This window comes from Grammomys surdaster, unplaced genomic scaffold, assembly GCF_004785775.1.
Source record: "Grammomys surdaster isolate TR1022 unplaced genomic scaffold, NIH_TR_1.0 61, whole genome shotgun sequence".
Taxonomy (NCBI): domain Eukaryota; kingdom Metazoa; phylum Chordata; class Mammalia; order Rodentia; family Muridae; genus Grammomys; species Grammomys surdaster.
This window is the reverse complement of record NW_021604563.1, coordinates 14,581,461-14,608,207: the sequence shown is the minus strand read 5'-3', so window position 1 is coordinate 14,608,207 and position 26,747 is coordinate 14,581,461.

Below are 26,747 nucleotides of genomic sequence, written 5' to 3'. Positions count from 1 at the left end.
TGTTTTCCCCTTACCCCATTTGCTCACCGTCCACAAACCCCCTATCTTATCCCCCTTCCTCCTGCTTCTATGTGGATGTGCACATGGGATGGATACCAAGGGGAAAAAGTCTTCAGATGCCTCCTCTTTCAGTTTCTGTCCCACAATCTGTCTCCATACTTGCTCCCTTGAATATTTTGTTACTCCTTCTAAGAAGGATCAGAGCACTTGGTCTTCCTTCTTCATGAGCTTCATGTGGTCTGTGACCTGAATCTTGGGTATTGTGAGCTTCTGGGCTAATATCCATTTATCAGTGAGTGAAAACCATGTGTGTTCTTTTGGGATTGGCTTACTTCACCAAGGATGATAATTTCTAGTTCCATCCATTTACCTAAGAATTTCTCGAATTCATTGTTTTAATAGCTGAGTAATACAACATTGTTTAAATGAACCACATTTTTTGTATCCATTCCTCTGTTGAAGTACATCTGAGTTCTTTCCAGCTTCTGGCTATTATAAATAAGGCTTCTATAAACATAGTGGAGTATATATCCTTGTTATATGTTGGCGCATTTTCCAGGTATATGCCCCGGAGTGGTATAGCTGAGTCTTCAGGTAATGCTAAGTCCAATTTTCTGAGGAACTGCCAGACTGATTTTCAGAGTGGTTGTACAATCTTGTAATCTTACCAACAATGGAGGAGTGTTCCTCTTTTTCCACATCCTTGCCAGCATCTACTACCACCTGAGTATTTTATTTTAGCCGTTCTGATTGGTGTAAGGTGGAATGTCAAGGTTGTTTTGATTTACATTTCCCTGATGACTAAGGATGCTGAAAATTTCTCTAGGTGCTTCTCAGACATTCTTCGAGTTTCTTCGGTTGAGAATTCTTTGTTTAGCTCTGTACCCCATGTTTAATAGGGTCATTTGGTAGTCTGGAGTCTAATTTTTTGAGATCTTTGTATGTATTGTATATTAGCCCTCTATTGGATGTGGGATTGGTAAAGATCTTTCCCCAATCTGTTGGTTGCCATTTTGTCCTATTGACAGTGTCCTTTGCCTTACAGAAACTTTGCAATTTTATGAGGTCCCATTTGTCAATTCTTGATCTTAGAGCATAAGCCATTGATGTTCTGTTCAGGAACTTTTACCCTGTGCCCAAGTATTCAAGGTTCTTCCCACCTTCTCTTCTATTAGCTTCAGTGTATCTTGTTTAATGTGAAGGTCCTTTATCCACTTGGACTTGAGCTTTGTACAAGGAGATAAAAATGGATCTATTTGCATTCTTCTTCATGTTAACCTCCAGTTGAACCAGCATAATTTGTTAAAAATGCTGTCCTTTATCCACTGGACAGTTTTAGCTCCTTTGTCAAAGATCAAGTGACCATAGGTGTGTGGGTTCATTTCTGGGTCTTCAATTTTATTCCATTCATCTTCTTGCCTGTCTCTGCACCAATACAATGCAGTTTTTTATCACTATTGGTCTGTAGTACAGCTTGAGATCAGAGTTGCTGATTCCTCCAGAAGTTCTTTTATTGTTGAAAATAGTTTTTGCTATCTTGGATTTTTTGTTATTCAGGATGAATTTGATAATTTCTTTTTCTAACTCTGTGAAGTATTGAGTTAGGATTTTAATGAGGATTGCATTGAATCTGTAGATTGCATTTGGCAAGATGGCCATTTTTACTATATTAATCCTGCCAATCCATGAACATGGGAGATCTATCCATCTTCTGAGATCTTCTTTGATTTCTTTCTTCAGAGGCTTGAAGTTCTTGTCATACAGATCTTTCACTTGCTTGGTTAGATTCATACCAATATATTTTACATTATTTGTGATTATTGTGAAGGGTGTCATTTCCTTAATTTCTTTCTAAGCCTGTTTATCTTTTGAGTAGAGGAAGGCCACTGATTTCTTTGAGTTGATTTTATAACCAGTTTCATTGCTCAAGTTTTTTATCAGGTTTAGAAGTTCTCTGGTGGAAGTTTTGGGGTCACTTAAGTATAATATCATATCATCTGCAAATAGTGATATTTTGATTTCTTCCTTTCCTATTTGTATCCCTTTGATCTCTTTTTGTTGTCTAATTGCTCTAGCTAGGACTTCAAGTACTGTATTGAATAGGTAAGGAGAGAGTGGGTAGCCTTGTCTAGTCCTTGATTTTAGTGGGATTGCATCACGTTTCTCTCCATTTAGTTTGATGTTGACTACTGGTTTGCTGTATATTGTTTTTACTATGTTTAGGTATGGGCCTTGAATTCCTGATCATTCCAGGACTTTTATCATGAAGAGATGTTGAATTTTGTCACATGCTTTCTCAGCATCTAATGAGATGATTATGTATTTTTTCTTGCATTTGTTTTTATCGTGGGTTATGTTGATGGATTTCTATATATTGAACCATCCTTGCATTCCTGGAACAAAGCATACTTGATCATGACTGATGATTGTTTTGATGTGTTCTTGGATTCTGTTTTCGAGAATTTTATTGAGTATTTTTGCATCAATATTCATAAGGGAGATTGGTCTGAAGATCTCTTTCTTTGTTGGGTCTTTGTGATGTTTAGGTATGAGTGTGATTGTAGCTTCATAGAACAAATTGGGTAGTGTTCTTTGTGTTTTTATTTTGCTGCATAGTTTAAACAGAATTGGTATTAGGTCTCTTCCTTGAATTTCTGATAGAATTCTTCACTAAAACCTGGACTTTTTTGGTGAGGTGACTTTTAATGTCACTTTTAATGACTTCTGCTATTTCTTTAGGGGTCATGGGACTATTTAGATGGTTTATCTGCTCCTGATTTAACTTTGATATCTGGTATCTGTGTAGGAAATTGTCCATTTCATTCGGATTTTCCAGTTTTGTTGAGTATAAGCTTTTGTAGTAGAATCTGATGATTTTTTCACTTTCTGCAGTTTCTGTTGTTATGTCTTCCTTTTCAGTTCTAATATGATTAATTTGGATACTGTCTCTGTGCTCTCTTGTTAGTCTCGCTAAGGGTATAACTATCTTGTTGATTTTTCTCAAAGAACCAACCCATTCTTTTGTTGATAATTTGTATAGTTCTTTTTGTTTCTACTTGCTTGATTTCAGCTCTGAGTTTGATTATTTCCTGCCATCTACTCCTCTTGGGTGTATTTGCTTCTTTTTGTTCTAGGGCTTTCAGGTGTGTTGTCAAGTTGCTAGTGCATGCTCTCTCCAGTTTCATTTTGTAGACACTTAGAGCTATGAGTTTTTCCCTTAGCACTGCTTTCATTGTGTTCCATAAGTTTTGGTATGATGAGCCTTCATTTTCATTAAATTCAAAAAAGTTTTTAGTGAGTTCTTATATATTGCCTCAGTGCTGATTATCAGGTGTTTGCTTTCCTTTTTGAAGTGACAATTTCATGGTTTCTTGATTATAGAATGGAGATGAAGGATACCTAGTGATCTCTGATGAATATATTTTCACATAAATGTTCTTAGTAGATAAGCCTTTTAGAATATTGTGTTTTTCTTCTGAATTTCTAGGATATATGAATCGATGTGTAAGTTGCAATATGAAAAGACAGTGGATTTGATCAGTGAGCTGCATTTACATTTTGTTGGCTTATTCTTGGATAAAAATTGAAATCTTTATCAAGTCAGAAATGTTATATAGAAGTTTCACATAGCCTATAAATGCTCTAATAAATATACCACAGAAATCTATTTGTCTTGTTTGTCTGCTTAATATTCTTGATGTGTGTTGATCACTTATATTAGAATATGATTTTAGCTCAAACATCAATGCTTTCTACAAGACAATGACCCTTTTAAGTACTTTAATGATGTATAATACTTGCAAACATTTTCAATATTTCAGATTGACATGTATAAAAATACATATTTAGCACTATTTAGCAAATCAGCCATCAATCACTACAGTATAGTGATTTCATATATATGGGAATAAAGAATAACTTAGTTGGGTACATAATTAGAATTTCTAAATTTTATCTCATTCTATGCTAAATCATCTCACATAGATATTCAGAAAGCTAGTTAAGATCTGGAGAGAGTATTCAATTGGTAAGTGGGCTTAACATTCAAACATGAAAATCTGAGTTTGAGTCCTCAGCATCTAAGTATAAAGCTAGACATAGCTGCACATAATAAATCTAGCATAGTGGAGGAAAACAGGTGGATCAAAAGAGCTAACTGGATATCTAGTTAACTGCAACAGAAAATCCTATCTCAACCAAATAAGGTGATAGATGAACACAATCATGTGGCAAAAATTTCCAGCTCTGTCATTGAACAGGGAAGAGGGAGATAGAGCTAGAAAGGGGAGGAGAGAGGAATGAGAGAGAGAGGAGGGAAGAAGGAAGAGGAGAGACAAGAGATGGCAGCAGATGTACATGTCTCTAAAATTCTCGAGTAGTTATACATATCAAAAGATTAGATAATTTGGATAACAACTCTAATTGTGTGGGCACCATATATATTAAGTATTTGCTAATATATAATCCCATTGGTTAACTTTAAGCATATAGAGATTTAATTTACTGGAAGGTAGGTCTGCTGGCAACCAAGTGGTTATGGGTGTGAACCAGAGATGGAAGCACAGCAACTGGTCACTATAGGAGCAAGGTAGAGAACTGTTGTGGATAGCCCCAGCCTTGTATTTTGATGTGAGTTCCACTTTCCTGGGAGGGGCTGCAGAGGAGGAGTGAGTCTGTACACAGGTGACTTCTTGTAAACCTTCTGTCCAATTAAATTTGTAAAATAAAGGATAGAGCCAGTGATTAGGCAGTAGAAGGGGAGGTGGAGGAAAAGGCTTAGGGGAGTAGAGAGGAAGAGGAAGTCAACAGAAGGGGAAGTTGAAGAAGGAGCAGGAGGAGGAGAAGCATGCGGCCTGGAAAAACGCAAGTTATAAGGGATCTCATAGCTGGGGAGTAGAGTAATGTAATGGTAAATCTGCCCAATCTAGGTGTTCAGTTTATATCCAAACAAAAAAAAGCAAAAGAAACCAAAAACCAAAAACCAGAACAAAAACAAAAAAAAGGGGACAACAAATTGGCGCCCAACTTATTGCTTAGAACTCAACTAAAATGAGATAAAAGTTCATTGCCCCTCAACCCCCGAATATGGTTCAAAGCCTTCTAGGCTACACAAGTGCATACTGAAAGCTGAGTGGGTCTGAGGGCCCTACAAAGAACCGCAGAGAGGCTCCCTTCCCCAACTTCTAGACAGAGAGCTAAGGCCAGGGTCAGGAGCAGCACCTGAGCCTGCAGCTGAGCTTGATCAGCATCTTCTGAAAACTGCAAGGAGGGACAGGTGATCCTAGAACACAACTGCCTGTGAGGTAGTTTTCAGGCAGAAACAGTGAATTGAAGGCTCTGGACCAGGTAATTTTTTGATATTAAAAAAAAAAAGTATATAACCTTTTGATACTTAAAGATGAGAAACACAATAAATATCTTTTGGGCTTTATGTGATTATATTTTGAATGGTTCAACAGGAATCAATTTAGGGAAAATAGACACCTTATCATTTATCAGTATTGCAATATTTATTCTCTTGATTTACTATGTCTTCTCAAAAGATAGGGCCCTAGATAAAAAAATTTCTTGTCTTAGAAAAAAGATTACAAGTAACACTAGAACTAAAGGTTCAGGATTTTATTAGTGAAAATAAACAACAGCAAGGAGATAGAGATAAAATTTGGAAACAAGGTCTAGAAGATAATTTACTAAAGCTAGCAAATCAAAATAAAGCAGATGTTGCAATATTCCAATTACAACATAAAGAGAAGCTAAGATTATGGAAGGAGGGATTTGAACAGAAGATACAGGAAATTATAGTGCAGCATGAACATCAGAAAGAAAAACTTATATCTTGGCAACAGGGCTTAGAGGAAACAGTAGAATTGAAGACACAAGAAATTATAAATCAGAATAAGAAACAGAAAGATGAAAATGAAGGTGGAAGACAGGAGCTTGAAAAGATGATAGAACAGAGGATGCAGCAGCTCACTGATCAGACTGAGCAGCAGAGAGAAAATAATGAGGAATGGAAGCAAGACTTGGAGAATAACCTTTTAAAATTAATCAGTCAAAATATAAGGAAAAATTCAAAATATTGAAGCAGAGCCTCAAACAAAGACTACAGGAACTCAAGGAACAGGAAGAGCGACAAAAGGAGAGATGCAGCGTGGACACAGACCTTATTGTAGAAATTTAAAATTTCAGTTAAGGAAAATACTCAGACACAGAAGAAACTAGAGAAAATCAATCAAGGAATTTGAATGGCAACCCGTGGGTGTGTTAGATCTGAGAAAATTTAAGGAACGTGTCACTAATTGTGGAATGCACTCGCCAATTGTAAAACAAATCCTGACTTCTTGGGCTATTGAAAATAGAATAATCCCCCAAGACTGGAAAGATATAGAAAGAAAAATACTAGAACCTGCTACAAATTTGCAGTGGGTTGCATGGTGGAGAGATGAGGCAAGTGAGATAGCATGACAAAATAGAGGCAAGGGAAGAGAGATTTCCATAGATCAACTCCTTGGTGAAGATCACTTTCCTGAGGTAGAGGTGCAGGCTGTATATAGTGAAGAAACTCTGGCATTGTCTTGATTGTCAGCCTTAAAGGCATGGGACAAAGTCACAGAATCAGAGAAAAGACTTGAAACATTTACTCAAGTCATACAAGGTCCAAAAGAAACCCTCCCGGACTTTTTACAAAGGCTAACCTCAGCTGTTGAAAGGAGTGTATCAGATTCAGTAGCAAGAAAGGTGATAATTGAATCTTTAGCCTTTGAAAATTCAACTGCTGAATGCAAGGAAGTAATCAGACAACTGAGGGTAAGGTCAGCATCAATAGATGAGTTGATTAGGTATACAGCTGACATAATGATAATAGGGGAAGCTGCCACTAGACACCTGGAAATGGCCCAAGATTTCAAACATTTTAACTGTGGTGGATGATGTCATCTCAGACATGATTGCAGGAGAAAAAAAGTAATAAAAAAAGGAGGCCTATGCCTTCTGGAATATGTCAAAGATGTGGCAAAGGCCGACATCTGAGTATGGAGTGCAGAGCAACAACAGACAAATGAGGCAATACCCTGCCAAAAACTCCCAGGGGGGCCTCTCACAGGACCCAATGTCAGGCAGGGAGAGTTCTCTTCCTCAGGACAATTAAATGTCACTGCTTTAAAAACAGATGTTCTGAGACCAGACAAGGCTGAGACAAGTTTTATAGACAACTCAGAAGGCCTCACAGGGAGCCAGAAGCAAATATTTTGACAAACTTCTATAGATGATCAAAGACCAAAACTAAGAATACTAGTGAATAATACTGAGATTGAAAGGATGGTTGCCACTGGAGCAGATGTCACTGTTATCTCTCGAAATTCTTGGCCTGAAAGTTGGCCACTTCAAGAAGTAGACATCCAGTTTCAAGGAGTTGGGACTTTATCCCAAATAAAACAAAGTACCAGATGGCTTAAATGCATAGGCCCAAGAAGGTCAGGTAGGAAAGCTGAGGCCATACGTAGCTGATATAGCCATTAACTTATGGGGAAGAGATCTATTACAGCAGTGGGGAAGCCAAATTAATATTCCCTAAGTGTCAGTGTCTAGTCATGAAACCCATCAGGATCCTAATAAATATTTAAAATTAGTAAGGAAATGTTATCAAAGGCAGTCACAGACTGTCCAAGCTGTCCATAAACAAGATACGGCAGAGGCCAGCAATTTAACTCTACTCCAAGGAACCATTGCTACCAAGACGCCAACAGCTTTACTACTAAGGTGGTTGAGTGATCAACACATTTGGATTGAGCAATGGTCTATGACAAAAGAAAAACTACAAGCATTAGAACAGCTAGTCCAGAAGTAGCTGGAGGGTCAGCATATAGAGGAGTCTACCAGCCCCTGGAATTCTCATGCATTTGTCATTAAAAAGAAATCTGAAAAATGGACGATGTTGACAGATCTCAGAGCAATTAATAAGATTACTCAGCCTATGGGTTCCTTGCAGCCTGGGATCCCATTGCCTTCCTTTTTGCCTAAGGAATGGTCCATCATAGTGATTGACCTTAAAGATTGTTTCTTCGAAATTCTTCTACATGAATGCGATAAGGAAAGGTTTGCTTTCTCAGTACCTACCTTCAATAGAGATCACTGAGTTAAAAGATATCTTTGGAAAGCCTTATCACAAGGAATGTTAAATAGCCCTACCTTGTGTCAATACTTTGTACAACAGCCATTGGAGATGATTTGCAAACAATTTCCACAATCCATTATTTATCATTATATGGAGGATATTTTGTTGGCTGATCCAGATATTAATATCTTGGAAAGGATGTTTGATGAAGTAAAGAAAACCTTGCTTTGCTGAGGAGTACAAATAACCCCTGAAAAAAAATACAAAGAGGAGAGTCTATTAATTATCTAGGGTATAAAATATGCCTACAAAAGTTTAAGCCTCAAAAGGTACAAATCAGAAGAAACCAGTTAAGGACCTTTAATGATTTTCAGAAGCTACTGGGAGATATCAACTGGCTGCGGCCAGCAATTGGCTTGGCCACTCAAGAGCTGAGTAATTTATTTCAAACCTTACAAAGTGATAAAGATTTAAATAGCCCAAGGAAACTAACACCTGAGGCTGAGAAGGAGTTAGCTTTTGTAGAAAGCAAATTGGAAGATACACATCTAGATTGTATTGATCCAAAGATGGCCTGCATCTTAATTATCTTACCTTCTACTCATTCTCCTACAGGAATTCTTATGCAGAGAGAAGATTATATCTTAGAATGGATATTTTTAGTTCATAAACAGAGTAAGAAATTAAAAACCTACATTGAAAAGGTCTCTGAATTGATACTAAAAGGAAAAATGAGACTTCGACAATTAGTCGGAATGGACCCTGCTGAAATTGTTGTATCTTTGACTAATGCTGAAATAGCCTCATTATGGGCACAAAATGAACATTGGCAAAGAGCATGAAGTAAATTCTTGGGAGAGATTAACAACAGATACACTAAAAGCAAGTGTCTTCAGTTCATAAAAAGAACTAATTGGATTCTCCCTCATATAATAAAGGGAACTCCAACATCTGGAGCCCCTACATTTTATGCTGATGCTAGTAAATCAGGAAAGGCAGGATATAAATCAGAAGACATAAGTAAGGTAGCTGAGAGTCCCTATAAGTCAGTTCAAAAATCTGAATTATATGCAATAATCATGGTATTGTCAGATTTTTCAAGAGTATCTTAATATAGTAACTGACTTTCAATACGCAGAAAGGGTTGTTTTATACATAGAGACTGCTGAATTTATTCAAGATGATTCTGAATTGACCTCGCTATTTATTCAACTACAACAAATGATTAGAAATAGGAGTTACCCACTATATATAACACACATAAGATCCCATACAGGTCTGCCAGGCCCTCTGGCACAAGGTAATAATGAAATCAACCAGTTATTGCTAGGAAGAGTATTAGAGGCTTCAAAATTCCACAAAACACCATTTTAACAGCAAAAGTTTAAAGAAATAGTTCTCTATTACTTGGTAACAAGCCAAGGAAATTGTGAGTCAATGCCCTACTTGCTCATTATATAACCAAACTCCATTGCCTACAGGAACTAACCCTAATGGTACCCAAAGGAATGATATTTGGCAAATGGATGTCTTTCGTTTTACAAAGTTTGGTAAACTGAAATATGTGCATCATACTATAGACACGTACTCAGGATTTCAATGGGCAACTGCCTTACCATCAGAAAAGGCTGATTCTGTAATTATACATTTGTTAGAAGTCATGGCCTTTATGGGAATACCCATACAAATTAAAATGAACAATGATCCGGCATATATCTCTAATAAAATGAAGGGTTTTTTTTACATATTATAATATAAAACACGTTGCAGGCATAGCACACAATCCTATGGAACAAGCAGTTATGGAGAGATATAATCGAACTCTCAAGGAGATACTTAATAGACAAAAGGGATCAACAAGTACCCCCAAAGATAGATTACATAGTGCTTTATTAACCTTAAATGTTTGAATGCTAATGAACAAAACACCACAGCAGCTGAGAGACACTGGATGGTGGAAAAAACTACTGAATGAAAGAAACCTTTTTATATTAAGGATATTCTGACATCAGAATCTAAAGTGGGAAATGTGTTAAGCTGGGGGAGAGGTTATGTCTATGTTTTCACAGGAAAAGAAAAGCTGTGGGTTCCTTCCAATTTGATAAAAATCAGACATGACAATGGGAGCCCTCCTGAAGACCTTGGTGACACAGAAGAAGAAAAGGGAGACTAATACAACCAACTAAATAGGTGATATATATATGATGATGTTTATGTCCCTTATATGGAAACAGCTCTGGAACTGGCTGGGACTAAGATGTCTATACAAAGCCAAGAACATTTATTGGGTACTAATTTCTGATGACTTATTAATATATGCCATCCTTTATGAGGGCATGTATACAAATTTATATTACAGTTTGGTTAAGTTATCAAACTGACCTGAAGAAAGGCACTCGTCTTTCTTTGTTGATCTTCATTGACAAAGTTGTGTACCCTGCATGCTCCATGTGAATGTCTTTACAGAACTACCTGCTTCTTTTAAGTTTTATATATTGCAGGATGAAAGAAGAGAAAGACAGCCCTAAAAAGATTAGTATTTGGAGATTCTGAGACTCCGGAACCTACTATTCCAGCTTCATGTTTGATTCTACTGTAACTATGTTGAAGCTGCTTCTTTTAAAGACTTGTTCCTGAACTTTTCTAGAACAGCTAGCTTGCCTGTCCAGCCTTTCCGACTGTCACTGTTATGATGTTAGCTAAGCAATGAACTTTCTCAGCACATAGTGACTGCAAGGCAAATGATGCCTACTAGCTTTCCTTTGACTAAGCAAATTTTCCTATTTCCCTTTGGCCCCCCAGATGGGAATTCTTCACCCCAATTCAGCTGGAAGCAGACAAAAGGAGATCATTGTCCCAATTCCTTTTGTTGGGGTGGATGGTTCTGGTTACTTTAGAAATTATACATACTTTGTCATTTAAAGGATACTTTATAAATGTAGCTTTGGACGGGGAGGGAACTAGAGAGCTTAAACTCAGGAAGTTCTACCTTTCCTGTCCTCTTCTTTATCCTTACTTCATAGGTAAAAGGGAGGGAAGAAAAAAAGGGGGGATATAGTAATATCATAGAAATCATAAAAATATACAAATAGGGATAGGCTAGCAAATTTACTCTTAAATGAAACATTACATAGGTATATCATACATTGGTAGAAATCTCTATAATTGATACAAAGTTGAAATTATAATCTCTTACATTGGTGCAGAATTTATTTTGTAAAAATTTAAGGTTTTCACTGGTATGAGTTTTTTTGTTGATATAAAAGTGGGATTGTTACTCTCATATAGGCATTATACCTATATAACACATTTAGAAATACAAGGCTTAGACCTAGTCCTTTTATTACCTTTTAAAAACTGATTTGAGATGGTTAGCCTGTGAGTTAATGGCCTATAGCAATTGCATGGCTCTGAGTTTACTATTAAGGTGTTTTCTAGATTTTAATTAGAAATAGCAGAAAGGAGATAACAAACAATGGTCCAGAATACTTTACATAGATAGTTGGTTTTCAAAAACATCAGAAGTCCAGAGAATTGATATTATAAGCATTCCTGTATAAACACTCATTTTCTTAGAGATCTGTCTGCTTCTGACAGCTTCCATGTCTTGGATTCTAAGAAGAAATTGACCATATTTGGAGTTACTCCAGTTGTGGTGAGACAGCCACTAGGCAAGAATTGCCTCTTTTTATCTACAGACAAAATACTGTCCAGAAAAGGGACACACTTGTGGAATAGTCGACTGATTATATCTGCCAAGACAGAGTAATCAGCCCTTAAAAATTCTGTGTTACTAGGTCTGTCGATGATCCTGGGCCAGAAGGCTGAAGACCAGATGCTCTACCGTTTTGAAGTAAGCAACTGTCCAGGTGTTCAGCGGTCTATATAAATTGGCTAAGTTTTGGAAGTCATTCTTTGAGCTTCCAATATCTTCAGTTAATTCAGTCATTCTGGATTTCTGACGGGGTTGAAGACTTATAGTCTCACAGCCAACGCAGGCTATTTACTTTGAGAGGATGGTTTTCATTTGGCATTAATTTTAAAGACAGGATATAAGCCAGGTTCAGACGTAAGTCTTTTATTTAAGAGAGATGGCAGAGGTTCTATTTAGTTAACAAAAATGATGGACTGGGTATTAGATCTATCTTGCACTTTAATAATTACAACATGGTAATATAGTTTTGCTAAATTTATATCTGAGAGAAAAAGAGTCTTTAATTGGACAAAAATGGTAAAGTGTTGTGGATAGTCCAAGCCTTGTATTTTGATGCTAGTTCCACTTTAATAGGAGGGGCTGCAGAGGAGGAGTGAGTCTGTACACAGGTGACTTCTTGTGAAACTTCTGTCCAATTAAATTTGTAAAATAAAGGATAGAGCCAGTAATTGAACAGTAGAAGGGGAGGTGGAGAAAAAGGCTTAGGGGAGGAAAGGGGAAGAAAAAGTCGACAGAAGGGGAAGTCATAGGAGGAGGAAGTGGAAGGAGGAGCAGGAGGAAGAGGAGAAGCACGTGACCTGGAAAAAACTGCAAGTTATAAGGGATCTCATAACTGAGGAATAGAGTAGTGTAGTGGTAAATCTGCCCAATCAAGGTGTCCAGTTTATATCCATAATTATTGAGTTATGTTTTCCTTGACTGGTCTTGTTTGGGTAGGAAATTTACCACAAAGTGAACAGCCAGGAGGAATCAACTTGGTATTCACTCACTGATTATTGGATATTAGCCCAGAACCTTGAAATGCCCAAGATGCAACTCACAGGCCACATGAAGCTCATAAAGAAGGAAGACCAAGTGGAGGTGATTCAGTCCTTCTTAGAAGGAGCAACAAAATACTCAAGGGAGCAAATATGGAGACAAAGTGAGGGACAGAAACTGAAGGAGGGGCCATCTGAAGACCTTTCCACCTGAGTATCCATCCCATGTGCAGTCACCAAAGGTAGATGCTGATATGGAAGTCAGGAAGTGCATGCTGATAAGAGCCTGATATGGATGTCTCCTCAGAGGCCTTCAAGGGTCTGACATATTCAGAGGCAGATGCTCACAACTAGCCATTGAACTGATTATGGGGTTCTCAATGGAAAAGTTAGAGTGAAGACTGAAGGAGCTGAAAGGGTTTGCGGCACCATGAGGAGAGCAACAATACCAACCAACCACAGCTCCTAGAGTCTAAACCACCAGCCTGGGAGCATTTAGGGAGGGATCCAGGGCTTCAGCTGAATATGTAAGAGTGGAGGGCCCTGCTAGGCATAGGTGGAAGATGAGATCCTTGACCTCATGAAGGCTGGACGCCCCAGGGGGTGGGAATTTTGAGGTTGGGGAAGTGAGAGTGTGGGGGTAGGTAGGGGTTACATCCACAGAGAAGAAGAAGGAGGGGTAAGAGGATAGGGGATTCCTGGGTGGGTGGGTGATCGGGTAAGGGGACAACATATGAAATGTAAATAAAACATCCAGTAAAAAAATTTAAAAAAAAAGTATTGCATAAATGCGGGCTGGAGAGATGGCTCAGTGGTTAAGAGCTCTGACTGCTCTTCCAGAGGTCCTGAGTTCGATTCCCAGCAACCACATGGTGTCTCACAACCATCTGTAATGGGATCTGATGCCCTCTTCTGATGTGTCTGAAAACAGTTACAGTATGCTCATATAAATAAATCTTTAAAACAAAAACAAAAACAAAAACAAAACAAAAAAAAAGAAATCTGTATGATTGTTACTAAGCTGAAGTCATAATTTCTTATTTTGTAACAAAATTTATTTTGATACAAATTCAAGAGTTTTATTGATATAAATTTCTTCTACTGATGCAAAATTTTATACATAAAAAGGCTTAGAACCAGTTCTTCTTTAACTGCTTTTTAAAAAACTGATCTGAGATGATTAGCCTGTAAGTTAAGGGTTTATCAGCAAATTCATGGCTCTGAGTCGATTGTTAGGGTGTTTTCTAGATTTTAATTAGAAATAGCTGAGAGTAATTAATGGACAACAGTTCAGATTGTTTTACATAGATAGTTGGTTTTCAAAAACATCAGAATTCTACGGAATATCACATGACAGACATTTCTTTATTAAAGATCATTTGGCTAGAGACCTATCTACTCCTGACAGCTTCCCTTTCTTGGATTCTAAGAAGAACCTGAGCATCTGTGGAGTTACTCCAGTAGTGGCAAAACAGCCACTAGGCAAGAATTGCTTCTTTTCATCTCTAGACAAAATACTGTCCAGAAAAAGGACACACTATGTGGAATAGTCGACTGATAATCTCTGTCAGACAGAGTGGTTAGCCATAAAAAATTCTGCAATACTAGGTATGTCAGATATTCCTGGGCCAGAATTCTGAAGATTGGATACTCCAACATTTTGAAGTATAAGGGACTGTCTAGATAATCAGCAGTCTCTATAAATTGGCTAAGTTTTGTAAGCTATGCTGTGTGCTTCCCATATTTTCAGATAATTCCAATTATTATTGGATTTCTGGTGGGGTCGGAGATTTATAGTCTCATAGCCAATCCAGGCTATTTACTTTGAAAGAATAGATTTGAGAGGATAATTTCCATATGACATTCAATCTAAAGTCAGGACAAAAGCCAAGTGCTTTTTAAGTGTTTTAAAGTCTTTTAATTTAGTATACATGACAATGGTATTTTTATTGCCAATATGTTGGATTGGGTATTAGGTCTATCTTGTACCTTACAATTACAAATTGGTAACAGTTGTGCTCAATTTATATTTTGAGAAAAAGATTAATTTTATTCTAACAGAAAGGGTAAAATGTGGCAGAAATTTCCAGCCCTATTATTGGACAGGGAAAATGGAGGTAGTGCTAAGAGAAGGAAGAGACAGGAATGAGAGAGAGGAGGGAAGAAGAAAGAGGAGTGAGACGAGATGGCAGCAGATGTGCATGTCTCTATCAGTCCTGAGTAGTTATTCATATCAAAAGGTTAGGTATTTGGGATATATAACACATTCAATGTGTTCTACTCTTCAGTTTGCATGTATGCTTCAAATTATACAAACTTACAGGCATAAAACACCAATATATATCAAAGTTAATGCATATAAATATAAAGAACACATATATCATATACACAAATGAAAAGAATTTATAACAATGTTAATTAATATGATCCAATTTCACTACTGATTTTAGGAATTCTATATGCATTTCTGTCATTCAATACTTTTGTTTTAACAATGACAACTTTGAGAAGGTTGTGTCTTCCAATTTGGTTTTTCTTCCATTGTGTGCTAACGTTTTCATTTTGTGCATATATTTCTTGATTGCACTGACTATTTTACCATTGGTGTGATCAATGGTTCTTTACATCTGTTCTCTTTCTTAGACAATTCATTAATTTTATGATCAATTACTAGTTCAATATGATACTTACTATGTTGATGTCATGTCTATGGATTTATGATTGACTTTTCTAGTCTTAGAAATGTGTCTAGCCATTTAGAGAAGCAACCAACTTACCTATAATTTGATAGCATGGCTGAGGGAGAAAAATACACCTGGCTATTTTGGGGGAGAAGGTGTTGATAAGCATACAGTGACAAAACCTGACACTAGTTTAGAAACCTTAAAAACCAAGGATGTAGACCTGTCTGATACCAGGTCAAGTGACAACACAATGCTAGTTATGAGATGTTATACTAACAATTATACAATAATACCTAAAAATAATTAGATTTTTATTTATTTACATATAATTAGTAAATATATCATGCCTGAATTATTGTAAGCAGCTACAATGAAATTATCAAAATAATAAGTTTATTTTGCCTTCAATTTTCAGAGATTCTCTTTCATGATATATTGGCATTATTGCTTTCAGATCTCTGATGAGGCTATGCATTATGGCAGGAGCATGTCATGAAGCTAAAGAAAGAAATTAAAACTTTCTAAAATTGTATCAAAATGAAGACACAATGTAAACAAATTTATGGGACACAATGAAAGCAGTGCTAAACGTAATGTTCATAGCACTAAGTGCCTTCATAAAGAAATTTGGACAGTTTTCATACTAGCAATTTAAAAGTACACCTGAAAGCTCTAGAATAAAAGGAGCATGCAGGGGCTGGACCTATGCCCAAATACATTTTTGTAGCAGACATACAGCTTGGCTGATTGGCATTTTGGTCACCTAACAGTTGGAGCAGGGGCTATCTCTGATTTTGTTGTCTGTCATGGAATCCTTTCCCCTAAATGGATTGTCTGGTTTGGCCTCAGTGTGAGAGGATGTACTTAGTCATGCTCCAACTGGATATCCCAGGTTTGGGTGCTTTCCCTTCTCTGAGGAGAAGGGGAGGATGTAATAGGGTAAAGTGATGGATTTGTAAGGATGGGCCTGGTAGGAGAAGAGGAAGGAGGCTATGATCAGGATGTAAAGTGAATAAACAAATTAATGAAGAGAGAGAGAGTGAGACAGAGAGACAGAGAGGAGAAAGAGGAGAGATTGGATCCACACAATGATTTTCTTTTACTTCTAATTTATTTATTCAGTTTATATCCCAATATCAGCTTCCCATTCTTCCCATAACCCACTCAAACCTCCTCCCCCTCTTTTAAGAGAATAAAAATAATAGTGAACTATGTTAAATGTAAAGTTGTTCATTATAGCTGTCTTCTAGCCTTTCAAATAAACTTAAGAATGCTCCTATGCCCGTGTATTATGCTAAAATTTTAGATATTTCATCACTGCTGCTGCAATTGATAAGGTCTCCTTAAAAGCCTCAGAACAGGAGATAAAAATATACTGTATTTATTGACCTTTTTCCAGTTATGTTGTTTTAGTCTTGTGTGCTTTGAATGAACAGTGATATTTCTTTCAGAAACTGGAGAGCACAGCTCTGGATTTGATATGCAACAAATATAGTAACATTAAGGCAAGTGTGTAAGTTCACAAAAAAATAAAGTCAATATTTTGCAATTTAATGTCTTCCTGCTCTTTTAAAGCTATTACTGATAACTTTTTCAAGATGCTAGTTCAAATAATATTAATGACAGGTTACTCTATCAGTCTTCTGATTCATATAGAATTATATTTACATTATAGACATGTATAGATAAAAATTTAGACAGAGATATGGATACATATTACACAGTGATGGAAATGTAATCTTTCTCTGTAGCCCAATATGGTCTGAAAGTTATTCTGTAGTACATATTGTCCTCAAACTTTTGGAGACAATCATGCCTCATATTCTTGAGTGCTAAAATGACAATCCTGTGTCACCATTTCTAAGAGTTACTAATATACTTTACTAAAACATATACATAGAAAATCTAAGCCTTCAATCTTAATTACAGGTTTTAGCTAAAAAATCGCATCACTGTCCTGCAGAATGCATTGTACTGTGAATTTGGCAAAATCCTAGTTAGAGTGTTAACTGTAAAATATAATTTCAAAATTTTATATGAATTAGATAATAAGTAAGTAATATACAAAAGAAACATAGGCACAAGAAGGAGGATCTAGAATATGGACAAGTTCATTTTCTCTAAAAACGATACTTTCACTTATAAATTACCATAACATAAAATGTACTTCAGGTTTCCTTTCCCATCAGTGGTGGAATTTTGGCTAGTTTAATTTTGTCTACGTCTAGTGTATACACTTACAACCACTGTGAATTTATGTGTAAAATGATTTGCTTCATCCTGAAAATATTTTTGGTTTCATGAGTATTGTAGTATTTACATTCACTTCTACAAGATTCAAGATATTAGATATTATGCTAAGGTCTATGATCCATTTGGAGTAGAATTTTGTACAAAGTGAGATAAAGATCAAGCTTCATATTGTCTACACATAGCTATTCAGTTTAGAAAAATAGCAAGGGAGGGACCATAAAAAAGAGGCTTTCAAGTGAGAGGAAGTATACAGTGATATTAAAAAGAAAGAAAAATTAATGGAATGGGAAGGGTTAAATAGAATGGAAGATAGGAGAGCACCACAGAGGGTGGAATGAATAAAGGTATATTGGACACCAAAAATCTTCTGTAAATGTCATCTGAAAAACTAGTATTATAGAAGCTTCCTAAAAATCATCCTATACACGTATAAAAAGAAATTAAATAAAGTTAACTTTTAATGGTTAACAATCGTTCTACTAGATGCCATAGGTTAACCAATAAAATCCCAGTTCCAGGAATAAGTTATCTCTTTTGAAGTTGCTGGATATGGGGATCCTTAGATCTCCAAATATTACAGTCTATTGCCAAAGCTATTGGTTCCCTCCAGAATTTGAGAGGACGACCCACCTTATTGCTAGAAACACTACACAGCAGAGTCATAGAACAGGGGAAATCAACCTGCTGCTAACTTAGAACATAAACATTGGCTAGCTGAAAGGAACTGTGAATGATGAAAGAAGAAGGAAAATACTCCTTAATTTTACCCAACTCTGAGTCCTGCAAGCTACAACACTGAACAGTATAGCAAGATATACCCATCAGTGCAGTAGTAGTACAGATCTTACAGAAGAACCTATGCACTTACTCTTTGGATTTTAGATCTAATCCAGAAGAAAAAAACAACACAAAAACACAACAACAAAAAGACAAACGAAACTCTCTATTACTTGGCACCAATATCAGGACCAAGTTCCTATGGACAAATAATTGGTCCTAGGGCAAGCCTACTACTATTACTTTACTATATGAAAATACTATTAGATGGAATTCTAATAATTTATCATTATACATGTCTCAGTTTGGGTTTACTGCTGTGAACAGACACCATGATGGAGGCAACTCTTATAAAGAACAATATTTAATTTGAGCCAGCTTACAGATTGAGAGGTTCAGTCCATTATTATCAAGGTGGAAGTATGGCAACATCAAGGCTGGCATGACACAGGAGCTGAAATTTCTATATTTTAATCTGAAGACCTCTAGAAGAAGACTGTTTTCTACATATCTAGGAGGATTTCAAAGTTCACTACCACAGTGATACACATCCTTCAAAAAAGCCATACACCTACTTCAAAAAAGCCATACCTCCTAATAGTGTCACTCCCCCAGCCAAGCATATTCAAACCACCATAGCACTGATAGATTAATGACTTCCTAACCCTAATCAGATTTCTGTCCTTTCCTTCCCTTTCCCTTTCTTTTTCCCTTTCCTTTCTTTGAATTTTGTGTAAATTGGATATTTTATTCATTTACATTTCAAATGTTATCCTCTTTCCCGGTTTCTCCTCTGCAAATCCCCTATCCTCTCCCCACTTATCCTGCTTCTATGAGGATGCTCCCTCACCTACCTACCCAATCCCGCCTCACGACCCTAGCATTCCTGGACACTGGGGCATCAAACCTTCATAGGACCAAGGGCCTCCCCTCCCATTAGTTCCAGATAAGGTCCCTTCAGCTCCTTCAGACTTTCCATTAACTCCTCCATTTAGCAATGTTTCTTTTTCAATAAATGAGATTTCACACAGAGACCCAAAACTGGTCAAGGTATAGATAATAAGAGATTAGGGGTTCTCAGGCACACATGAGACACCTATATTACACCCCTCTTCCCAAGGTTAAGGGATAATTTCAAGAGAACAGACAGAAAACTTTTAAAAGCCAAATGTACTGAAAGATTCAAGAAAATAGTGTTTTCTAGAAACAATAAGGCAGCTACACATATAGCTAGACTGGTTATAACAGTGTGTACAAAAACTATAGAATTGAAACTAGTGAAAAATCTAGCATAGAGAGGGGAGGTGAACACAAATGTCTATATGTTGTTGAGGCATTATTGGCTAGTAATAGCTTCTAGGAGATTGAATGTTGTTTCCTTAAAGATTGTGAACCTTGGTATATAAACCATGTTCCAAATGGGTGCAAGAATATATGTATAATACAGAAATTCAACTTGTTTCTTTTTTGTTATTATTATTATTTTAAAAAAACACAAAATTTGTATGTGTAGGGCAGGAGAGTGTATTTGACAGAAATTGTGTGACAAGGATTAATGTGATAAAAAGATAACATATGAGAGTCTGAAAGGATTGCAAGTATTTTTACAAATAATATTTATGTAAAAATATATTCTGTTTCCACAAAAACAACTTCTTGAAATTGCTACATTGTTACACCATAGAATTTGTGTTAAATTGAATATCTGCTTCCAGATCATTGGTCACTCATATTTGGCTTTAGAACAAATTATCATTATCTGTTGCCAGTGATAAAATAGATGAACTCTAAGATAATGTGATTAGGACGATTGAAAATTAGTGAACTGTGGCCAGATAGATGGTTATCGTTATCATAGTTCATCAGGTAAAAGTGCTTGCAGCTAAGACAGATAACATGAATTTGGTCACTGAGTACCACATAGAAAGCTGAGCCAGTTCCCACATATTATCCTCTGACCACCAAACGTGTGTCAACACACACATGAACATCCACTCCCACCTACCTGCATATATACACACAATAAATAAATAAATAAATAAATAAATAAATAAATAAATAAGTAAATAAATAAATAAATAATACATGTACTAAATTTTAAAATTGATATTAATAAACTTATACAATAACTCTATTCAGCATATCTATGTTGATTTAACACTACTCAAATAATGTCTACAAAACTTATGACTTCCACAATATAAAGGAAGAAATTTTCTAGAAATTGTACTCGTTTTAAATTCCTTTTCAATCTGAAATTTTCTTGTAGCATCAAAAACTACTGCTGAGGCCAACTAATCTCATGTGTGTTTGCATCATGTGTTAGTGTACATGTGTGTGAGCAAAAGTGTGTGTGCATCTGTGTATGAGTATATATGTGTGTCTGTGTGTCTGTGCATGTTTAAATTTTAGCTCTCTATAGGTAAAATGGATGCCCTAAGAAAAGTACTTACAGTTGAGAAGAAACACCTACTTTTGCTTTTTGATGGGGTGATATGAAATAGTTCATAGTTAATAACCAGCTCTAAACTTCTAATCTACCCTACATGTAGAAATTAAATCTATCTATCTCTCAGTGGGTAATGTTAATGGACTATCATAATTTTCTCCTGAACAACAGGAATGCTCCAGGGGAATGAATGGAGCATAATCATCCATGTAGTTGAACCAAATACACTATATTTTTGTGAATGGATTTTCTTGTTATCTCAGCATGCACAGCATGAAAAATGCATAGTACTTCTAGTGTAATATATCTTAGCATATTAACAGTAGTACATTGAAATCGTTTAGGCAAAACACTTTATTTTTGATCAACCATTGAAAATACATCATTGTTTCATTTATCAAAAAGTTTTTTGAACTCTGGTAATGTTAGCATGGATATTTCTTTTACAAAACTGAAATATTAAACATTTAGAATGTTTTTAACTTAAAATTTAAAATGTATATACTTACTCTTAACATCACTAACCAAACTGATAAAGACAATTGTTTGCTAACACTAGGTCTTTATTGTGGATTAATGCATATACACTAAATATTTAGGTAGCTTTATATACCAAATGTTCTGTATTGATAGTTTTGTCAAAATATATCTAGCTGCTTATATTTTATTGCTATATGAGAATATATCATCTAAAATCCTTTTCTTGCTGCAAATAGAAAAATAGTAGTTTCTATTTGATAGCATGTATAGTGTACAAAGTGGTATATAATCTTTTGAACAGTGCTAAAATGAATGAATTCTAAGATATATGATATCCAGGGAGTTCTTAGAATTTCTCTCTACTATTATAACTAACTCTATTAATGCATATGTTAAGAGTGCTTGGTATATGTAACAGTAACACTGTAATATTTAAGAGAAGAAACAGTATAAATGTTTTCCTTATCATTTGTCATTTACATATTATTAAAGTAGCATTTACATTCTACAAGTTTTCAACAACATTTTCTTTCCTTTTCTGGTTGAATCCATTCAACTTACATTAAAACCTAAGGTAGATAGAGAAAGTTATGACGTGTATTGTGAAGCATTACAGATCTGGGAGGATTTAGAGGAGGGGATCCATAATGAAAACATATTGAAATATATTTTTTAAAAATCTATTTTCAATTTTAAAATATCTTCCCATGTTTAACTCTGTTAGTCAATCTTGGCTGAACTTTTGCCTCTTTATAAGAAATTGTTTATGGAAACCTACTTTTGCAACCCTGAACATTGTATTTCTAAGCCTGTAATTATTTTTTACTTCCTAGCTCCATGCAACAGTTGATCTTTTTCACATTTGGATCCATTGAGAATGTGGATGCTATAGTTTTGTAATTTCTTTTTATTTTATTCCTATTAAGTATATATAGATATATAGTCAAATATGGTCATACTTACTCCTACAAAGTTTATCTTTTTTTATCTTCTCTATTTGTGTTCTTCCCAAGTTTGTGGGGTTTTTTTTTATGCCATTAAGTCTAGTTAGTAGTGTCCATATGTTTAGGAATGTGGAAACATCGGCTGGAGAGTGGAAATCTTATTGAAAACCAAATCCTCTAAAAAGAATGATTCTTCCTCGCCCAGCAAATACCAACAACTAATACCTGCTAAATAAATAATCTGGGGATTATCTTTCCCATCTATACTAGACTTTTGTTTGGCTTAATCTCAGGTAGGTCTTGTGCAATTAGATGTATGATGGCTATGTAGTATCCAGGAGACAGCACTTCATAGCAGTCTCACATATCCTTAAGCTCATAAATCTGTCTGAATTATTATATGCTTGCATGGTTGAAAGATGAAAACTTGAGAGATGCTATATATTTATTGTAGAAATTAATTTTAAAATAAGACTTAAATCCTGGTAAATATTTTGAAATGAGTTAAGAAGCTGTTGGAAAAAATGGTAATGGTCTGAGTTAATGTAAGTTTTTTGGAAAAGTGGAAAATAAAAATTATATGAGAAAATATATAAGATGTATGAATTAACAGATCTCATTTACTTGAGTCCTTAAACTTGCTGGTTAGAAGGAATCTACTAAATGAATAACTCAGGCTCAACATTATAAAATTATCTACTAAGGAATAAAACTTTGAGTATGAGCTTGGATTTAGATCAATATTTGTAAGGCAATACTACTACTATACCATCAATGATGCAGAATAAAATTTTATATATAAATATATATATATGCATATGTATATACATATATATATATTATATGGACAGAGTATAAGAAACTTTTATGTGGAATTTGCTTACATAACTTTGAATACTGAAAAATAATATCCATAGTCAGTCAAATGAATATGTATGTCCAAGACAGCTCAGTTCTAGTCTAACTGTAAATTTTATTTACAGAGAAAATTGATATTCCATCTTACAGACGAAATGAAGTTATTTTTCACTAAATCTTTGGGATTGTTGAGTTCATAACACATTTGATGAATGCTCATTCGAAAGTTAATTTCATCTAGAAATAAGCTCACAGTTATGAGTCTTTAACCAAATATCAGGACACCCTGAAATCTAGTTAAATTGAGACATAAAATCAACCATATGTTCTCCATATTTCTATCTGTGTTTTATGTAAAATACTATCCTCACAGAGTACAGATTAAATAAATGTCAGTATTACCTTTAGTAACATGTTGTCATAACAAACAATCTTTTCTCATTTGTAAAATAAAGACAACCCACACTTTTATCTGAGAGTTAAATAACTCAATGCTTATAAAGTAGTTGACAATGTCCCTGGCATGAATAATGTGCTCAAAAATTTTAGGTGATAATATGACTACCATTTTGTAATCATGGTCATTTTTTTCTGAAAGGGACAAAAAGCACGGTGACTATGGTGAAGTGAGAGTCATTGTATATGTAAAACCCACATCATAGATTCATTTTCAGAGATTGAGCAGAGTAGGGGACAACTCTCCTCATAAATACATAATGACCAAATGCCTCAGGTAAAAACTGATGTATTATGTATAACATGAATTTCTCATAAAAATTATCTCCATTTTATCTTTGCTCTCAACACAGAATAAAATACTTGAAGTATCAGAACTCTAGGTTATATAATATTCATATTTCTGCTTTAGTTATTCATAATTTTTAAAATATAAACCAGCAAGCTATCCTTTTGCTCTCTTTATCAGATATGTTTCTTTCATGCAGGATTATATAGATAATTAGGGAACCATATTATTATCTTAGGAGGACATATGAGGGATTTAAAATATTTCTAACAAAAGTTTGGATATAATTAAATATTAGCTTTCCTTATTATATTGCTTCATTAATGTAACAATACCTATTAGTACACTTAACTGTATTTTGCAGTGCTTAACTATATTATTTCAAAAGCTGAATTTATTGGTGTTAAGGACTAATGAGAATTCTTTTGTAACCAGAATAAAGCTGAAAAACAAAGCATTAATACAGGTCATTTCACAAATAATATAAACTATACTATTAGAAATATAGGTAGAATCATGATTAATTTTGTAGTTGCAGTATGACTATCTCAAAGTTACATGTGATACATGATTTAACAACAGGAACATAACATGTTCTGTTTTGAAAAATGCATTCATTATGAAAGTTCTTACACAGAAAATTGCTAAACATTTTACACTTTATATATTCTTGCAGGGTGCAATGTATCTTATTCCAAATGAGATTGTTTCAAAATTCTTCTAAGAGGAATATTACATCATGTACAGTACATAAAATGGTAATATAAGAGCATTGTATGGTTTAGTTTTAAACAGTTTAAAATTTTTTCTACCTAATCATCTTTGCAGAATTTTAAATAATTTAAATAAATATTACCTGATCAATGGAGTGTTACTTAAATTTCCCAAGCCTAAAATATGGCTTAGTTTTAACAGTTTGTTTCTATCATTGGCAGTTAAGTAGCATTAACATTCTAGTTGAAAATTCAGCCAATCTATCTCAGGCATGTCAACAAGTAAACATGAAGCATGAAAGGTAGCACTGTTAATGCATGTGGTTGACACTTCAGCCTAACTTCATTTTTACCTTGAGAAGTACAGATAAATTCAAATGCAGTGATATTCTACAAAATACTTGAGGACTATGACCTCCAAATACTATCAAACAAATGTCTGAGAAATTATCAAATCCAAAAGGAAGCTAGAGGACACACACACACACACACACACAAACACACAAACAATGGCAATAACATCCACAACAACAATGTAGAACAATATTCTAGAGGGAATAATAAACAGAAATGTAAATTTGGGGAGTGTCAGAAGAACCTGAGAAAAATCTCAAGAAAGTATTGTAGAAGAATTTTAATCTAGTAACATGGCTGTTATGGCAAGGGATCACATCCAAATACCCCCCTAGGTCTGTGTAATACTTTGCCAGAGAAAAGAATGTAATTTCCTTGAGAATGGCAAGTAACTATTGGTTCATTTATAATGATAAGTTTACACAAATAAGTTTGAATATGGATAAGGAAGTTTGGTTGCACACTTTCTATAAATTTTCCTACAATATAACTACTGAAATTATAGTATTCATTTAAAAATACTTTGCCAACTTCGACATAACAAGATTTATTACTTTTTCAAAGTAGTAAAGAATATGTTGTTTTCTTTTTGATAAGGGGCATAGTATAAACAGAACAAATTATATTACAGTGCAACCACAAAATTAAATGGAACTTTGAATAGCAAAGAGGTTCATAACATTAGGCAAAAGCAGAAAGCTTACTCACAAATTTTAATGTTCAGACAGATAATAAAGTAAAATCTGAACTCTAGTAATCACATATATCAAGAAGTTGTGTCAGAAATATTATGTATTTTACAAAAGCCTGGATTGCATATCAAGTAGTTTTAAGTAAAGTTGTATACAACTTTAAAGTGAGACTCTGTCTCAGAAAAGCTTATTTGATTGACTCAAAAATCATTTAAGGTAGAAATATAATAGGAAATTTGACTCAAATATAAATATAAAAATGTGGTAATATCAAATAGAAATGATAAATATTTAACAGAGATACCTGTAAAATTGGCCATTTTCTATAAACTTTGTTGTACTTTCCTATCTTAAAACAGACTATGATATTATCTACTAATACACTTTAAGGTTATTGTCTTATTCAGGTTTTTTATTCCTGCACAAACATCATGACCAAGAAGCAAGTTGGGGAGGAAAGAGTATTTTCAGGTTACACTTTGCACATTGCTGTTGATTGTCAAAGGAAGTCAGGACTGGAACTCAAACAGGTCACATAGCAGGAACTGGTGCAGAGGCCATGGAGGAGTGTTGCTTACTGGCTTGCTTCCCAGGCCTTGCTCAACTTGCTTTCTTATAGAACCCAAGACTACCAGCCCAGGGATGATACCACCCACAATCTGCCCTCCCCTCTTGATCACTAATTGAGAAAATGCCTTACAGCTGTATCTTGTGGAGGCATTTCCTCAACTGAAGCTCCTTTCTCTGTGATAACTCCAACTTGTGTCACGTTGACGAACAAAATGAGCCAGCACAGTAATAAAGTTCCAGATGTCCTTATGTCACAGTTATAGTTATGATTTGGTAGGAGAACAGATTCAAAGTAGTTTAGATGTAAAACTGTGAGGTTAAATAAGACCTGATTGTAACTAAATATACCTTTTACATTTTTTTCCAGATATGAGAGATTCTCCTCTCCCTCTCCCTCCCCTCTCCCTCTCCCTCTCTCCCTCC